The sequence below is a fragment of the Arvicanthis niloticus genome, chromosome 16 (assembly GCF_011762505.2).
Source record: "Arvicanthis niloticus isolate mArvNil1 chromosome 16, mArvNil1.pat.X, whole genome shotgun sequence".
NCBI classification, from domain to species: domain Eukaryota; kingdom Metazoa; phylum Chordata; class Mammalia; order Rodentia; family Muridae; genus Arvicanthis; species Arvicanthis niloticus.
The window spans coordinates 28,106,926-28,125,795 of record NC_047673.1 but is presented as its reverse complement, the minus strand read 5'-3'; positions in this window follow the sequence as shown (position 1 = coordinate 28,125,795).

Here is an 18,870-nt window from a genome sequence, read left to right as displayed (position 1 = left end):
GGTAGGTATTTAGTATATGATTATGACTAACCTGAAAGCATATTATTTGTATACAGCTTAACTCAGGTAGAAAGAACTTCTCCAGTGACGTCTTCATGTTCAGATATACATAGTATGTCTGCTTCAGGAAGCATATAGACTTGCTTTAAGTGTAGAACATTCTAGCGATTCTTGTCAGGTGATAACAGAAACCACAATTGATGAAAAATATGAAAAATTAAATGTGTAAATCAAGGACACAGTATTTCAGAAAGCCAGTCATTAAGATGCCATCCTGTGGCATGCCTGATTTTTTGTGTTGAAATCCAGGATGCACCCAATGGACCCTGCTAGAGCCCAAAGAAGCAGAGGATTCTAGCAAATTCTTTGTTTCATTCAAGTTCTGTAAGAAAAACAGCATGTTGGTGACTTGTGCTAGACCAGTCATATTTCATAAATGAGAAGCAGGAAGGTGGTTTCAATTTGCACCTTAAATGTAATTGTCTGAATTTCAGCTAAATATTCTTTAAGTTCTCTAGTTGAGTCACATATACAGTCACTAATCCAATTCTGCCATGACTTTTTAAAGTAATCCAAAATACTTCATCATGTTGAATTAGTTTTCAAGTTTGATATTCATAAACATTTAACATCATAAATGATTAAAGGAAAACAAATTTTTACATTCTTGGTCTATTTTTAATCTTTGGGCACCAAATTACAGAATAATTTCAGGCCATAAAACATCATAAATCTTTAGAATTTATGGTGACCCGTGATCACCGCTGAAATAAAGATTAATGACCAATATGAGAAAACCATATATATCAAGCCAGCCCTGAGCCCTATAAATAGTATATGCTTTACAGAATTTTTAAACTATTTTTGACTTTAGAATAGATAAGAATGCTAAGATATCATAAACATTGTCTTCTTAATTCCCATTCCTCATTTTATCCAGCAAATTCTAAAAGCCAATTCACTCAACTAATGACCGATGAACTGTTGTGCTTGGCTGGGATCCCAATATGTCTATAAACAGTAAAGAAATGTAAAATGGCAAAAGTGGCCAACTGTTTAATGTGCGTATAAGGTTTGTGACATTTTTATATAATAAGACATCAAAGCATTGGCTTTCCAATAAGGTTTTGGTTTGGGGTGAGTTGATGTGTGGGGCAAGAGAGGGACAGGATCATCTGTAGTAAAAGCTGGCCCCAAACTCACTATGTAGGTAAGCATGACTTTAAACTCCTAACCTTCCTATCATTGCTTCCCATACACATGTAGGATTCTACACAGGGAACACCACACCCAGGTTAGGCCCAAAATAATAATTACAAAAGTTTTTAAATGTCATAAGTAAAGATAGTAAACAAAGAATTCAATTAAAATACAATTTTTAGCATAAATTGTTCTACCAGATTTGGAATTTTATATCCACCTTCCAAACTCAATGTCCTGGCATCGCTAATATCATGTGGTTAACTGTTCACTCTCTAGGACACTAAGCCAGACTCAATGGTGGTTAGTGACCAGACTCCAAAAGAATTGCACAATAAATTTATATTAGAAAAAGGTCTTAACAGCAGAGAATAAAAAGATAAACCATGATGCAGTCCATCACAATACAATCTGGAAAGTTAATGTGATACCCACTTTTGGCCACAGATCATCAAGTAAGACTTGCAGACAGAGGGATTTTGAAAAAATGATCACAGATAAAGAAAAGTGCCCTCTTTAAGAAAATGAAAGGCACAGGCTCGAAGACTATAACTGTAAGATCTGCACTGATAAGTGACTTGTGTGTGGATCTCATTAATAATCTTATGCATTAATAAGTAAATACAGACTCATCGAAGCTGAGCAGAGCGCTCTCAGCTTTTCAAATGGCATTTCCCAACAAACAGTATGCATAAACGCCAAATAACCAGATGAAAAGATTTTCCAATCAATGTAAATATGAAAAGTAGAATAATAATTGTCTCTACACATTGATTCACAATACTAAAAATAATGATTTTGACACTGGAGATTGAAGGGAGGGTTCAGCAGTTAAGAGTACCTACTGCCCTTGTAGGGAAGCTGGATTCACTTCCCAGCATCCAAATGGAAGCCAATAACCACCATAACTTCAGTCTGAGGGTTTGCCACTTCTGACCCCTATGGACACCAAACACACAGGGTGCACATACATAATGTATGCAAAGTTATGCATCCATAAAATAAAAAGAAATAAATAAAAGTCCCATTACTTCCAAGTACTTTGTGCTGTAAAATAATTAAATCTCTCAGAAATTAGTGTTGAGCATGAAACGTGGCTCATCAATAATTAATTATGCAGAATTATGCAGAAATTCCATAGCTAAGTATTGAGCTAAGTCAAAAACAAACATTTTCACACAAATACTTACCCACTTGTAATAGCTTTGTGCTCATTTTATCTTCTACAATCCCCAAGACCAAGAAATCCAAATGTGCATCAATTTGCAAATGTGTATGTCTAAAGTGTTATATCCATACACTGGACTCTGACTCAACAAAATAAATATTGGCCATGTCATAATTAATCTGTCTCAATATCAAAGACATTTTCCTGAGTTAAAGGTCTCTGTTCCAAAAGAAAACATAACACATAATTTTAGTTATAAGAAACTATATAAATATTGGCACTGGTGTGACAGATAGGTCAGTGACTTCTAGGACCTGGTGCGGAGGGAAAGGAATAACTATAGGCATGCCAAGGAATTTTCTGGTATAAAGATGTTTTAGGATACAATTTTGGTAGTTCTCAAAGGGCTCAATATGTTTATCAGAATGTGTCAGCTAGCACATTTAAAACTAGTAGATTTGTTTCTGTGTAAATTAGAACTTATTGAAGCTGTACTTGACTAGAATTCACTACTTGACAGTTGCTGATCTAGAGAGTAGAATTCACTACTTGACAGTTGCTATGACAACACCACATGCGAAACATTTGCCCAATGCTTCTCCAAAGCAAATCAGGGTAGTTGTCAACCAGTAATAAACTTTATTTGTTACATAAATAGTAGGAGCACAGATTTTTTTTTCTAGAGTCCTGGAAGAGAGTAAAACAATCTTATTCTGGTCTCTTTCTGTAATTGGTGTCTGTCTTGACTTTTAGAACCATGTTTGTTTATTGCTATTGAGACAAATCCCCAGGGAAATAATGGGAATGACCAAGACTTCATAAACTAACTGGTCAGGACTTCTTATCTTTTCTTCACTGCATCATTAAGGAGATCACAAATAACTGACAAAGGACTGCAGACCTAGCAAGCACTTTGGTGATAATAGGAAACTTATTGACCTAAATGTCTGCTTTTAAGCAATACTCTAGAGTAGGAACTATCAAACATCAAAAGCCTGTGGATTATCCTAACATAGTTTGTAATGAATGGTCGTTATCTGATTTACCAGTTTCAAAAATTGAAATATTGAATGGGCTTTCTGCTTAATACCATAGATCAATCACCTCTCCTTAATTATACCTGAAAGAGTTTCCTCACCAGCCAGTGGCATTGTTGGTAGTTGGTAGAAACTTCAGAAGGTGGGACCAGTGGTATGCAGCTAGGTCTTTGGAGCCTTGGCCTGGAAAGGATTATCTCTCTGAGTCTTTGCTTCCTGGATGCTCCCAAATCAGCAGCCTTCTCTGCCCTGTGCTCCCACCATAATACTCTGTGTTGTTACAAGTTTAAAGCAACATGGTCATGCACCATATAATAAATCTCTGAAGCCATGACTCACAAGAAAAGTTTTCTCTTTATAAGTTTCAGGTATTTTGCCATTATCAGTGGAAAGTCAATGAATTCAAAGTCACACCCAAAGAATCTTAGGATTGTATCTTTCGGAGTATGAGAGTGAGATATTTCATCCAGCCACCGTGTTTCAACACAATGAGGACAGAATTTGCTTGCATTCACTAATATGCCTCACACATGCAACCAGCATACACTCACAAGCTGTGCAAGCCAGAAATTATCAAGTTGTTGGTATCCTTTTTTACTAAGGTGCCAATTTGAGTTTGGCTATGCCAATTACATGTTTCACATTTACATGAATGTCCATAGCTTAGTGTTCTCTAGGTTCCTGAGACACATCTGAGAGGAAGTGTGCTTCCTCATCACAGGGACTAAATAGCATCAATACTCAGGTGAATCCCACAGTAGTTCTGCTCTTACATTCCAGCATTTAAGAGGATCCACACCATTAAAGGGGTTGTGAGGATTTAGGTGAAATAATCTTGCGTTTTCCATCTGATAGTGATAATATAATAGTATTTTTATTGTTGTGTCATGGATTTGTCAGGTCTAAATAGAACAGATAGTTTAATATGCTCAATCCAGAATATAGAACACCATCAGCTCTGGAACATCAGCTGTGTCTACCGCCTCTCTTACTACTCATTTTATTCCCACCATCATTGTGAGTAGACACCATTACTCTGTGCTCATTCTGTGTCAGTCTCTGTTTCAGTCTCATACACAAGGTGAGCTTCTACATTAAAACTTTGTCCCATTACTTTAAATTGGCTCACAGTTGATAAAAATCAAAGAATGGTGTGGGATATTCAACATTCAATTGTAATAGCTTTCATTGTTCTGTTATGCCACAGAGGAAGACAAAATATTAATCAGTGAGATTTGGTGTGTTTCTGCTCATAGTCTTATACAATGATGGACTAAACTCATTAAGTCTTATGAATATCAAATACATATGTGATATTTGTTGCAGTTTCTTATAGAAGCTATATCATAATAATGTTATAGTTATTATGTACATTGTCACTACACAATACAGGTATAAATACAGTCATAAAACATAACCAGAGAACATGGCTAAAATCACAACTATAAACACAACGAAAAATCTAAACACAAAGCACGGCTACTAAATAGCTTTCAAAAAATAAAAAAGCCAAGTACAGCTACAAATATAAGTAAGAAAAAGAGATTCTCAGACTGACATAACTCAGCAATTAAATCACTTGCCAAACTAACTTGAGGACTTTAGCTTGGTTTGACAGCACCCATGGAAATGAGTGGGCATCAATATTTCCATCCTCATAGAAAGCAGAGGCAGTGGAATGCCCTACTGAGCAAGGTGACTGTGGAGACTCTATATTAGTGATCTATGGATTTGAGAGACCATGCCTCAATGGATAAAGTAGAGAGACAGAGACAGAGAGAGAGAGAGAGAGAGAGAGAGAGAGAGAGAGAGAGAGAGAAACACATATATGTACACCTATCACGTACACAAACATGTTGTGGTGGTTTGAATCAAAATGTCCCCATAGGCCCAAAGGGAGTGGCACTATTAGGAGGTATGGCCTTTTTGGAGTAGGCATGACCCTGTTGGAGGAAGTGTGTCACTGAGGTTGGGCTTTGAGGTTTCAGGAACTCAAGCCAGACCCAGTGTCTCTCTCTTCCTGTAGATCCAGATGCAGAACTCTCAGAACCTCCTCCAGCACAATGTCTGCCTGCATGCTACCACGATAAAGAACTAAACGTCTGGAACTGTAAACTAGCCCCAATTAAATGTTTGCCTAGGAAAGAGTTGCCATGGTAATGATATCTCTTCACAGCAATAAAGACCCTAAGACACACATGATAAAAAATGCTTGTTGATCTGTTAATGGAAAGATATAATTTTTAACTTTCTTGAATCATTTCCTTAATCTAAAAATAATTGAGAACTTTTCTAGCATGAGTCTCTGTTCATACTTACTTAAAATTTGCTAAGAAATTTTTTATATTTTAATGTGTTTAAAATAGAAGCTCAAAGATGCAGACATATGCCATCTTATTAATTACATCATTCCCAGCTTTTATAGTCCTTCTTGCACTATATTGGCTTCTTTACAAGGAGGATGTTAATAATTTGGAGGGTTTTCCATAAAATTTCCTCATCTCCAACAATATGCAGTAATGATGTGTTTTTCAAAAATACAGAAACACTGCAGAAGCTTTTTTAATGTTCTGAGGTAATGTTTGAAATGCAGATGGCATAATACTTTACAGTTGTAAAAGATTTAAAGGGAGTAGACTGAAGATCCTCTACAGGCATGCTGTGTTTTGTCAAAACTCACCAAAGGGACCATGTCACTGCACACAGGTGGAACATGGTTTTGAAATCAAGAGTTCCATGATTGAGTAGAAAGATCTTGTGCTGGCGACACGGTCACATGTGTTCAACTCTGACTGTGTAAAAAAAAAAAAAGGCAAGACAGCAACTTCCCTGATGCTTGACATAGCAGGGAGATGTGCCACTTGGTTACCAAATACAAAGAAGTCTGTTATTTGGCTGCTCATTTTCCCTTTGTCATAACATAATCCAAGGATGGAGTCATGCGAGGGAAATTCTGAATGCTTGTGAGAAAACTCCAGGAAAACAAGAGTCCTGTGACCTCAGTTTCTTTAAAAGTACGGAATCGTTCTTAGAATGTGTTTCCATGGCCCCCCCAGGTGTAGCCAGTAGGAGTAAGACAACTCCAGATTATTCATTACAACGGGATATCGTTATTTGTTTATTTGCTTCTATGAAAAAAAAAACCATGCTTTTGCTATGTGCGACTTGTTCACACATGTGGTTTGTCCTTTGATTGTCCGCTTAACTCATATACTTCCTCTTAACCCTCAGAGTATAAACTGTCTGGTGTTCTGAATAAAGTTGCCGATCACATAAAATCTTAGCTTGCCTCATTTGTAGGCTCCATTCTCCCAGGTTCTACCATATTTAAAGCGATAAACACTCTTTCATCAATAAGACATACATCTTCACCCTCCATCCTGTGGACTATAATCTTATGTTTATAATCTTATGATCTCATGTGGCCTTATTAATTCTATGGATGGAACCTATATTTTTCTCTAAAATGTCATACTTTTCATCTCTCCTCAATATAAATCAAATACACTGTTGATTCATATATCACAGTCTATAGCTCCCTCTACATGAACTCATGCATGTAAAGAAAGGAAGAAGCTGTTTACCATTCTCTCTGCTCTTGTCCATGATAGCAAAAACTAAGTCTATTTCTCCAAAGCTAAACTATAAACTACCAGAGGGTCTGGATGCCACCTGCCACCTGGGAGCCAGATAGAGCATGGGGATGGGGATGCAGCAGGAGTCCAAAAAGGCCTTGCTGACAGTGATGTGATCCTGTACTTCTATCAACAAGCAAGTGTAGGGTGGCACTAGTCCCAAAAAGAACTTTCATAAAATGCTAACTAGTCAAAAGTCAGGCAGTGTCATAAATACCAGTTACCTTAGGGCTCTGCCGCTGTGAAAAGACATCATGATTAAGGCAACTCTTATAAAGAAAAACCTTTAGTTGGGCTGGCTTACAGTTTCAGAGGCTTCATCTGTTATCATCATGGTGGGAAGTGTGGTGGCAGGGAGGCTGTCATAGTGCAAGAGAAGTAGCTGAGAACTTTACATTTTAACGCACAGGTCGAAGGCAGAAAGACATACATAGACTTAAGAGAGAGAGAGAGAGAGAGAGAGACAGAGACAGAGACAGAGACAGAGAGACAGAGAGAGAGACTGGGCCTAGTGTAGGCTTTTGAAACCTCAAAACCCACCTCCAGTGATAAACTCTCTGCAACAAGGCCACGCTTAGTGATCCTTTTCAAAAGTTCCACCCCTTATGGGCTAAGGATTTAAATATATAGGCCTATAAGGGCCATTCATACTCAAACCACCACACCAATAAATACTCTAAGTATTTATAAAGCACTTCAAACACATTCAGTTTAATGTGATGTTTGTAATACTTGTATCATGATGGGTACCTAACCTCCTTTGTCAGTACATTAAACCTCATTTTTCTATTATTGATGTACTATACACTTGCTGTGGAAAATTTAGAAACTATATAGCACAGTATCACCAAGATCCTACTAAAGATAATTATTACAGTTATATATTTTCCAGTGTTTGTAGTGATTTTTAAATCAATTTCTCTCTCTCTCTGTCTCTCTCTCTCTCTCTGTCTCTCTCTCTCTCTCTCTCTCTCTCTCTCTCTCTCTCTCGCTCTGTGTGTGTGTGTGTGTGTGTGTGTGTGTGTCTAAACAGGTACATAACAGGATACATATACCTCAGGTATCAATCCTTGCCTTCAGCCATGTTGCTTTTGGGCACTTTTGTTTTTCCTTGCCCATGAAAGTTAGCAGTCTAATATAAGCATTATTAATGGCACTTGGCTTTTAAACTACTGAATACTCCATGTTTACCTAACAATTATTCTGTAAATTATTTCTAAATTTTCCACAAGCTTCAGCCCATGTCAGAAAGATTTTTATGTGTGGTTCATAAATAACCAGCCATTAAAGTCGTTTCTTCTATTCCCTTCCATGCCTTATGGTTTATGTTGGAAGCTTTTACATAGTAGTAAAGAAGAATTTGGGGGGAAATGAGTGCAGTCACTTAGAAATGGTAAGACCCAGAGAGGTCAAGAGCAACCACAGAGACAAATAACCTGGGCCCATAGGGGCTCACAGAGACTAACCCACCAACCAGGAGCCTGCATAGAACTGGCCTACGCCTGCTACACATTGCTTACAGTTATGTAGCATGGTCTTCTTGTAGAACTCCTAACAGCAGGAGCAGGGTCTGTCTCCTCTGAGTCTGTTGCCTGCTTTGGGACGCTTTCCACTACTGGGTTGCTCATCTATCCTTTATAGAAGAGGAGGCACCTAGTTTTACTACAACTTGATATGCCATGGCTGGTTAATATCCGTGGGATGCCTACCCTTTTCTGAAGGGGGAAAAAGGGGGTAAAGCTGTAGCCTCGGTGGGTGGCTTTTATGACAAGACACTATTTTTTTCAGAAATGTGAAGGCTAGAAACTTTGGGATCAGACTGCCTGACTGCGAAATGGTAAAGAATCTATCTACCTACTCACTATTGCTATATAGCAGAGGAGTGTCTTGAGCTGCAGCAGGAGTGGGGGGGGGGGGGTGTGTGTCTTCATTTGCTCATCAAGACACAAATACAATCATGGGGTCCCCACCTTCCCATCTTCCTTTTAGCCTAGTTACCTCTTCCAGGCACCAACTTCAAACTGTATCACATGGTAGAGCTCCAGTTTCCACGTATGAATTTGGAGGGAACACAATTCATTCCATAGCAAATGCCAAAGTATTTTATATAAGGCTTTTTAATATCAAGTTAGCTACGTTCTGCGACCTCGATATTAAATGTTCTCATAGTTTGGATCTGGAGCTAGATTTTGTTTGTATTTAAAAGCAATCATGGTAGAACATACTCTTCCTTTTTTATTAAAATATGAGTATTAATGCAAAACTAGGGCAACATGTCATCTGATTTACTACATTCTGGTTCAAGTGTTGAAAGAAGTCTTCAGACAACCTGCCAGGTTCTGTTAGGTCACACCCAGAGCTTCACTGCTTAAGACAAATGCAAGCTGAAGTTTTGACTCATAGGCATGTGGTCTGGCTCAACTCTCTTCTACGTGTATCTGGAAAGACCCACCCACATAAGCTCTTACACATATGCATACGCATATACACAGACAGAGCCAAGAATCACAGAAGCGTCTTCAGAGAATGAAGTCAAAAACCAGAAATGGAATTTCTTGTGCTACAAATCCTCCCCCCTCCCCCAATCCCCGCGCCCCGTCCCTTAGAGAAGCGACTTGGTATTTCCTTTGTGGTTTGCATTTCAAGAATGTCTTCAATTCGGCAGTAAATTTCTTTCTGCATTATCTCATAACTCTATTGCCTCTTAAAACCGGGTGTATTAATAGATGTTCTCTGGACACTAGAAGTTTGGTAGACAAATACCATAGATGACTGGGAGACATGACATGGGAAAAGGAAAGGCAGACACTGGTCAGCTGTAATAAAGCTGCACAGTATCTCTGTCTTTACTTTGCCTTTGATCCCTTGGGCGCAATGAGGATTTGCTTGTCTTACAAACCTCAGCACACGATCACAGCTGCTCAGCTTATGTATGGGCAGATAAGCTCCATGTTCTAGCTACCCCAGCCCTCCTCTATAGCTCACACCAATCAAAACTACTGCTCTTCCCAGTCTAAAGGCAGACAGAGAAGGACTTACTAAATCTGATGCGGTGTTATTTATTGACAGTTTCTCTTCCCCATTCACTCTCTGCTCTCAACTAAGCCACGGTAGGAACGCAACAGCAAGAGGAAGGATTTGAACTCGCCACAAGAATGATGTGATCCCATTTCATACCCATGATCATAGCAAGTATTTACCACAGGGTTAATGCTATTTCCATTCCGTAGGTTTCTACGGATCAGGATGCTGGCCGTTTTGTCAGGTCAGGTGTTTCTTTTTCCTTCTTGAATTGCTTTCTTTTACTGTGCAACCCTCCCAGTTGCACAGCATAATCTCCTTTAATCCAAGAGCTCAGGCTTCAATTCAGAATGCACCTGTGGTAATTCTCCTGCGCACTATTCCTGTACATAGGTTGTGTTTGATTACATGTTGAAATAATGTGTGAGGAGCATACAAGACATTGGCTAACTATGTCATGGATTATCTGAAAAGACATTTGCAGCAAAGCAGATGTTCAGGTTATAATTTATGACAGCAAGGATTTAAGAAGAAATCTTAAACTGATCTTTACCTAAAATGGGAAGTAAAGGAATTTCAAACGTCATGAATGTCTAAATATTTATAAAGGAACCAGGTTATAAGGCAGCTGTAACAACTATCTTTAGAATCCCTCACAACACTGCATTTTGCTCATAAGTTCTCAAAAATATTTGCAGTTTAATTGACCGTTTTTATTTTTTCTTATCAGAACTTGGATACAATAGCTTGAAAATATTAAGTCTACAAAACACACTCTGTTTTTAAGACATTTGTCTCCTAATTCTCTTAACTCTATGTGCTGAGGTAGCTTGCACATTTTTTGGTTTTACTTTTGCTCTTGTTGAACTGTCTCATTGGCTTCCCCATCAGGAAAAGAAGGCTTTTTACACACATGCTAAGGTGATTTCTGAACACATATGCCAGGAATAAAGCAATCTATGGGGAATTCCAGTGTTGCCAGAGTAATTTCAATACTACACAGCTCATGACAAGCAAAGAGCTCATCACCTAGATGCTCTGTCTCCAAGTTCATTGGGCATATTGCCCAAGTTGACTGGAACTGTTTTTGTCTTAAACTCAAATGTCTGTGTTTGTGGTAGCTTACTGTCCTGGACCCCCATTGCCAGACCGCACTTGCCCTTGGGGGTTGGGGATGAGGTGGTGCAGAATCAGGAGGCTCAGACTCCAGGAACAGGTGAGAACACTGTAGCAAGGTCTTGAGCAAGCTCATTCATTAATCCTTGGGGAGTGTCCTTTCTACCCTCCACCCAAATCCCATTGGTCTAGAGCAAGTGTGTCTTCAAAGTGGCAGTTCCTGATTGGCTAGCATTGTCTGCATCACCAATCTTTAAGCTCTCAAGTAGCCTTCAATTAGGTCCTCATGGGAAAGTTGCCTCTGCAGAAGCGTGACCCCCAATGTTTATGCACTGAAGCAGCCACTGCTTTGTCAGCGACACCTGCCATTCCTCCTACAGTAGTTCATACTTTTTTCATTACCTTTTGCTCAAAATCCAAAGCACTATATTAACTCATTAAAAAGTTGAGACCCAGCAATTCTGCAGATAAAATAGCTACTGTGTTTCTGTGTTTTTTCTTCTGAAGAAGAACTTGGCAACTATCATTAACACTGTACTTTGGCCCACTAGTAACAAGGAGAAAAAATTCTGTTTTGTTGTACAATAGAATTTTTCTGATAGCAAAACTACCTTTCAGCAAAGAAACCCATTGAAGCCAAGGGTTCTTTAAATACATCCTTCAATTTATGAATAATAGATACTCTTGACTACCCACTTGAGTATAATGGTAGACAGAAGGCAGTTCCTCAGATAATTCATCTATAATATCATTAGGCAAACCAAAATACATTCTTTTATCCAGTTACATATATTTATTTTTATTTTTACTCTATGAGAATGTCATGCATGCATATCAAGTGTTCTGATTACTTCCATTCCTATCCATCCCTCTCACTGAGAAGCCTTTCCCTCTCCTCTCACCACTTTTCATCCTAACTCCACGTCCTCTTTGTAAAAATCCACCAAGTTCACTTAGTGTTGGCTGCGTGCGCATGAGTATAGTGTATTGCTGGGGTCTGTGTAGCTGCTCAATGGCCACATTCTTGTAGAAAATTAATTCTCCTTCACTCCAGAAGCCATCAAGTGCCTATAACTCTTTGGCTAGGGGTAGAACTTGAGCTTTCACCTATACATGTTGAGATTTTTGGCTGTCTTGTTCTGATTCAGATCTTATGCATGCAACCATAGACACGGTGACTTCATGTCTTCAGTGGCCCTGCTATCACTAGCAAATATTGTTTTATCACAAACATTCACTACATGTAGCAATTACAAAGTTTCTGGTCTATCTACCATGATGACCTCTGGGCCTTAGGGAAGGAGTATGACATACATGTCACATTTAGATGAGTTCTCTATGGTCTCGCATTAATTGCCATCCACTTCAGAAAGAAGCTCTCTGATGGGAGCTGAGAGATGTACTAAGCTATGTGTATAAAGATATTGGCTTAGGGTAATTGAAGATCATGTCTTCTTAGCAGAATAATAGTATTAGATTATCCCTGGTGCCTATGACACAGCCAATCCCAAGGTTTTGATCCAGCTAAGATAGTACCAGACATGAGTTCCATCCTGTGGGAAAGTTCTTAAATCCAATCAGAAAGTGGTTGGTTACTCCCGTGACATCCATGCCACTAATGCACCAGTGAGCCTATCTTGTCAGGTCAGTCCAGACTGTAGCTTGCAACGTTCATAGCTGGACAAGGCCACTGATGACTTTTCTCCCCTGTAGCGTGCATAAGATTTTTAATTACTGTGAAGGCTAGCTAGTAGTTGACACCTTCAGGTCAGCACAAGCTTAATTCCTCCACACCCGATGGCCCAAATATAATGGGTAGCACCTTTGACTATAGTGTCTTACCATTAAGTTCTGTCGAATAACCAGAGCATGGGCAATAGCCTATAGTCTTTAGAAATGGGGTTTATCAGAACCTACTGATCGACAGCTTGGAAAGAAGAAACCCATACTTGACACAGGGCTTTTTATTTGTGATATCTAGGGGAGGCTTTATCATTATCCCATCAGTATAGGCTAACTCCTTTTTCTTCTTTTTATGTATGCATATGTATATATTTTGGGGAACTTCTACAGTAGAAGGTTTCCACATGAGTTATTCCTTCCCCATATTTAGTCCTTTACCCTGCCCTCCCAGACACATTCACATTTAATCCTTTCCCCCTTCATACCACCTGAATTCTACCCTAACTCCTGAAATCTCCTATGACCCATTACTGATTTTTGTAGGGATTCTAATGTAAGTACGCACATATCTAAAAATCAAAAGCTAGCGTCAACCTGTGTGTGTGTGGTGGGGAGGGAGTATGTCGCATTTTCGGTTGTGGTTCTGGGTTACTCCACTTGAAATATTTCCAGGTCCATCCATTTACCTGTAAAATTCATGATTTCATTTTTTTTTAAATAACGGAATAATTTTGCAGCATGTGTGTGAAACATTTTTCATTATCCATTCATATAGACTGTGTCTACTGCCTGGATGTTAATGGAGTAGCAATGAATATTTATAAATAAGCATTTTTATAGTAGGACATAGAGTTCTATGGGAGTATGCCTAGGAATGGTATAGCTGAAATAAGTGGTAGACCTAGTCTTAGCTTTGTGAGGACCTTACACACTGATTTTCTTATCTACTTCACCTGTTTCCATTCCTATCAACAGTGAATAGGTGTTTTCTTTCCCCATGTCTGTGCCAGCATTTGTTGTAATTTCTTGTTGCTGTTTATTTTTGTCATTCTAAAATGGGTAAAATTGTATACACAAACATGCACACACACACACACACACACACACACACACACACCTATAGGTTCTAACAAAAAGATCCTACAACTGTCTACCTGCTTACCAAAGTAGCAGAATATAAACTGTTCACAAAAGAAAATCATTTATTTTTCTATATATGATCAACAAACATACCCAGAAAGAAAAGAAACTATCCAATTTGAAATAGCCTCAGAAGCAGAATCTTGGGATAATTTTAACCAAGGAAATGAAAGATTTGTGCAATAAAAACATTAAAGCACTAAAGAAAGAAATTGAAAAAGATGCCATGGAATGAAAGGATCACTTATAGGATTAATGTTGTGAAACTTGCCAGACCAAACCCTATCTATGGATTTAACATATTTTCCATAAAATTTACAGAAAAAAATCTAAATATTCCTATGGAAACATAAAAGACCCAGGATAGATAAACAATTCTGAGAAGTAAAAGCTCTGCTGGAGGGCTCATCATTCCTGGCTCCAAGTTATCCTTCAGAGGTATAGTGGTAAAAACACAGCAATGCCAGCATACAAACAGACTCATTGACTGAAGGAATAGAATTTGGAGCCCACATGCTGCATGCTCCTATAGCTGCCTGATTTTTAACAAATAGGACAAAAATACATATCAGAATAAAAGACACCATTTTCGACAGATAGTGCTGGTCAAACTGAATGGCTACATGTAGAAAAGTGAAACTTAGTCATTATGTCACCTTGCACAAAACTCAACCTCGGATGAATAAAGGATCTCAACATAGAACCTAAGCCCTAACTTGTCAGAGAGCAAACTAGAAAATATGCTTCAATTTAGAAAGGATTTTCTGAACAGCACAGTCATGAAGAACCAAAATTAACATCCAGAAACTCATGTAACTGAAACACTTCCTCCAGCAAACCATGCAACCAATAGGAAGACTACACAATGAAAAAATCTTTACCAGCTAGCTGTATATCAGATGGAGGGTTAATATTTAGAATACACAAAGAACTCAAAAAAAAATCCATCAATGCATGTAAATGGCTGAGAAATACTATTGTAAACATCCAACATCGTTAGACCTCAGGGAAATGCAAGATAAAACAATACTCATTGTTTTACAGTATACTTACTATCCATCAAACTAGACTTGCTATATTTTAGAGAATTCACATCGATAATAGGATTCTCTTCAATCACAACAGAACTAAACTAGAAAGAAATAAAAAATAATAATCAACAGACCAATATTCCATCCAGATACCGATGTAAGAACCAACAAATCCGAGAAAGTTAAGTTCAATAATATTGATATGTAATAAAACAAACAAACAAACAAAAAACCCAAAAAACAAAAAAACCTTGCTTAACATTTAAAAGTCAATCCATGGAATTCACTGTATCAGTGGACTAAAATGGGGAAGGGACAGTTCATGAAGCCAGACACAAAATCATATTCACAGGAAAGCATAAAAAAACCAACCAAACAAACAAAAAAGCTGTACCAGGCGTACTGACTCATCATCAATTCCCAGACTTGCTTAGGTATCAGTCAAGGGGGGATCCCCATTGTTGCTAGCTCAGCCTAGGCACTGTACCAATAAAAGGGGCCATGAGGACAGTGAGAAAAAAGAGACTGAAAAGGGGACAGAGCCAAAGAAAATGATGAAATTCCAATGCCCTGTCTGGTACAAATTCTCAGCCAACACACACCAACACACTCATAGATTCTCTGCCTCACAACAGACATTCGCCTCTTATGGAAAGCTGTTTGAGTCCAGTGCTGTTTTGAAACCACCTTCCTGTAGTTGTGACAACCAAAATGCCTCAAGACATTGCAGACATTCCCCAGAGGAAAAGAGGGGGAAAAAAAATTACCTTTCGCTGACAATTATCCTTAGTTTAAAAATGAACTTAACTGAATTTCTTTAGCCAAATAAAAGACATGTAGTAAATAATAACGTTTAAAAACTTGCAGTTAAGCACTAGTATGGTAAAAGAATAATTGTCTTCTTCCATTACATTCAAAGCATGCCTGTTTCCATGATGCTGTTCAACACTATAAGAGCAGATGCTCTACTGCGTAGTAAAGCTATAACAAAATCAAAATCAAAATGCCTATAGTCACATACAACCTAGTGATGTACCTGGAATATTTCATGGATCTTTGAAAAGGTGCTGGTACTGGTTACTGCTGAGTACTGAGGTTAAGAGTTTATCGAATGCTAATCGACATTCAAAACTGAATTGTATTTCTATGTAGCATTTGTAAACACCTCGAAAGGTGAACTTTCGAATACAACTTACACTCATACTAAAAGTATGATTAGTAGAGAAAATGTGACGAAGTTTTACATTAACACCATAAAGTAGTATGAGAAATAAAACCCAAATTGAAAACAGAAACACACTATGCTCACAGAATGTTGATTCACTCTCATGGATGTCAATCACCTCCACTCTAAAAGACAACTTAAATAAAATTACAACAGGTTATTCTTGGGTAGATAAATAAATAAACTGATCTTAAGTTTTTCTACACCAATGCAATGGTCTAAGATTACCCAGAACAATTTCGAAGAAAACCCAGTGCTGTAGTGCTTGTGATATTAGATTTGAACCTAACTGTAAAGCTACAGTAATTGACACAGCACAGCATTTCATGCGAGGTAGACAAGTGGATCATCAGAAGAGAAGGAAAGGTTAAGAAATAGAATTTTATAAATTTGGTGACTTCATTGTTGTCAATGTTACAAAAACAATTCCATGGACAGGACTGCCAGGAATAGTCAGGAAAAAGTCAGTACCCGTATATTTCAGAAAAATGACTTTGTTCCATCATCTCATAAAAAATAAACAAACTCTTAAGTTTTTCATGAAACCTAAGCATAAAACTTAAAACTATTAAGAATTCTAGCATCAAATGTGCAAGAAATCATTTTTTACCTTAAGTTAAGCAGATTTCTTTGCTGTGGCAGAAGAAGACATCTGTAAACAAACAAACAAACAAACAAAGAACATGAGCATTATGTAAATTATCACCTGTGAAAAGTCCTCTTTCCAAAGCAAAGACTGAAGAAGAATGGGGGAGAGAATGTGTGAGGGAGACAGGACACGAAGAATGTAAGGGGGACAGGACATCTACACTGGGACAATAGCTACCAATCATCAGGCCCACATAGTTCTTGCGTGGAGGGCATTCACAGGTCCCTTACAGCGCAATTAGGACAGGGATAATCCAAATTTTAGAAACAGACAAAAGTTTTGAAAGGATACTTTCATCAAAGACACACAACCAAGCTCAGGAACTTACCCACCCAGCAAAGATGCTAGTTAAGGAAACAATGAATCAACAGAACATTCCAGTACTGGTCGTTAAGAAATGCAAATTAAACCAGGATGAGATAGAAGCAGGACTACTCGTCTACTAGAATACTAAAATGTTAAAGGTTTGTCAGGTCGAGTGCTTGAATGGATGTGAAGAATAAACATTCTCAGAAAATCCTGATGAAAATAAAATGGGAAATCTGCTTAGGAAAACAGTTTAGGAGTTTCTAAGAAATAGTTAAAACTGGCCATTAAATGCACTACCATTTACTCCTAAGTTACTTAAATAACAGAACTCAAGAATATATATAATCTTGAACATAAATAACCATGGCTTTGTCCCAATCGAACTCCCCACAATCTACATCAACAGGCGAATGGACACACACGTAGTGGTTGATCCACTCAATGAAATACTACGAAGCAACAAGAAGAAACTGACTGAATGTGACAAAGCAGTAGGAAGGATGAATCTGAAAATGACTGTGCTGAGGGGAAAGAAGTCAGGGATGTGTGCATTTCCTGTCCGTGGCCTTTCTAGAAAACATAAATTGATCTGAAGTCACAGAGAGCAAACCAGTGCTTGACTGAGAGAAACAAGACAAAGGCGGCCCAAGGGAAGCATGACAAACAGACACTGAAGAAGCCTAGAAGTAACATCTGTGGTGTGGTGTTATCGTGGCTGCATGTGTTAGGCATAAAGCAATCCAGCTACAGATTTTAAGTCAGTGCAGTTTCCTGTGTTAATTACAGGTCAGAGAACTGCTTAGAATATTAATGTGAAATAGTAAAATGAACTTGTATGTGTGTGTAGATTGGTAGACTGACAAATAAAGATCTTCCCTAAAGAACTCCCATAGTCGTCTATGTTAAGTTATAAAACACCTCCCAGTCCTTTGGCTTGTCTTATTTTCACAAAGAGCTCATAGTGGTCTACCACTAGAGCTGTCCCAAATGCGTGTGTGTTGTAGCTTGAAGTTTGATGGATAGCTAGAGATTCCGGGTGAAAAAAAAATCATCCAAAAGACAGATACAATGTTCAGTGTGATAATTATTTAGACAGTAAAGGAAATTCTACCTATCAGGAAACACTTGTACCAGCCCTAAAGCCTAAACACGTTATAAGGTCTGGCCTCCTCAATTTTGAAAACTCTTAGTTACTGAAGCTCAAAGTAAGCCTTGCACAGTAGGCCTACCCTAAAAGGCTGTAATAAAATAAATAAGTAAGAGGGTAAATAAAGAAATAATAAAACCCCAGCAAAAGCAACTGAAGGAAGGAAAGGTTTGTCTTAGCTCACATTCCAAGGTAGCAAACTACCTTATTATGACAGAGAAGTCAAGGCAGAAGGAAGGTGGAGCAGCTGGTCCCATTACATCTGTAGTGTTCATGCTCCCAGGTGCTCAGCTTCTTCTTCCTCCTTATAAGATCCAGAATTGCCTGCCTGGGGGGATGTTCCACCCTCACGTGAGATGGGATGATTCTTCCCCCATCAACTATCATAATTAAGATAACACCACAGGCTTGCCCAGAGGTCCAGGTCATAGGTGATTGTAGGTTCTGTCAAGTTAACAGCACTGACGTTTCATTCTTAGGAACTTGCAAAGTCACTGCTGTTAACTGGA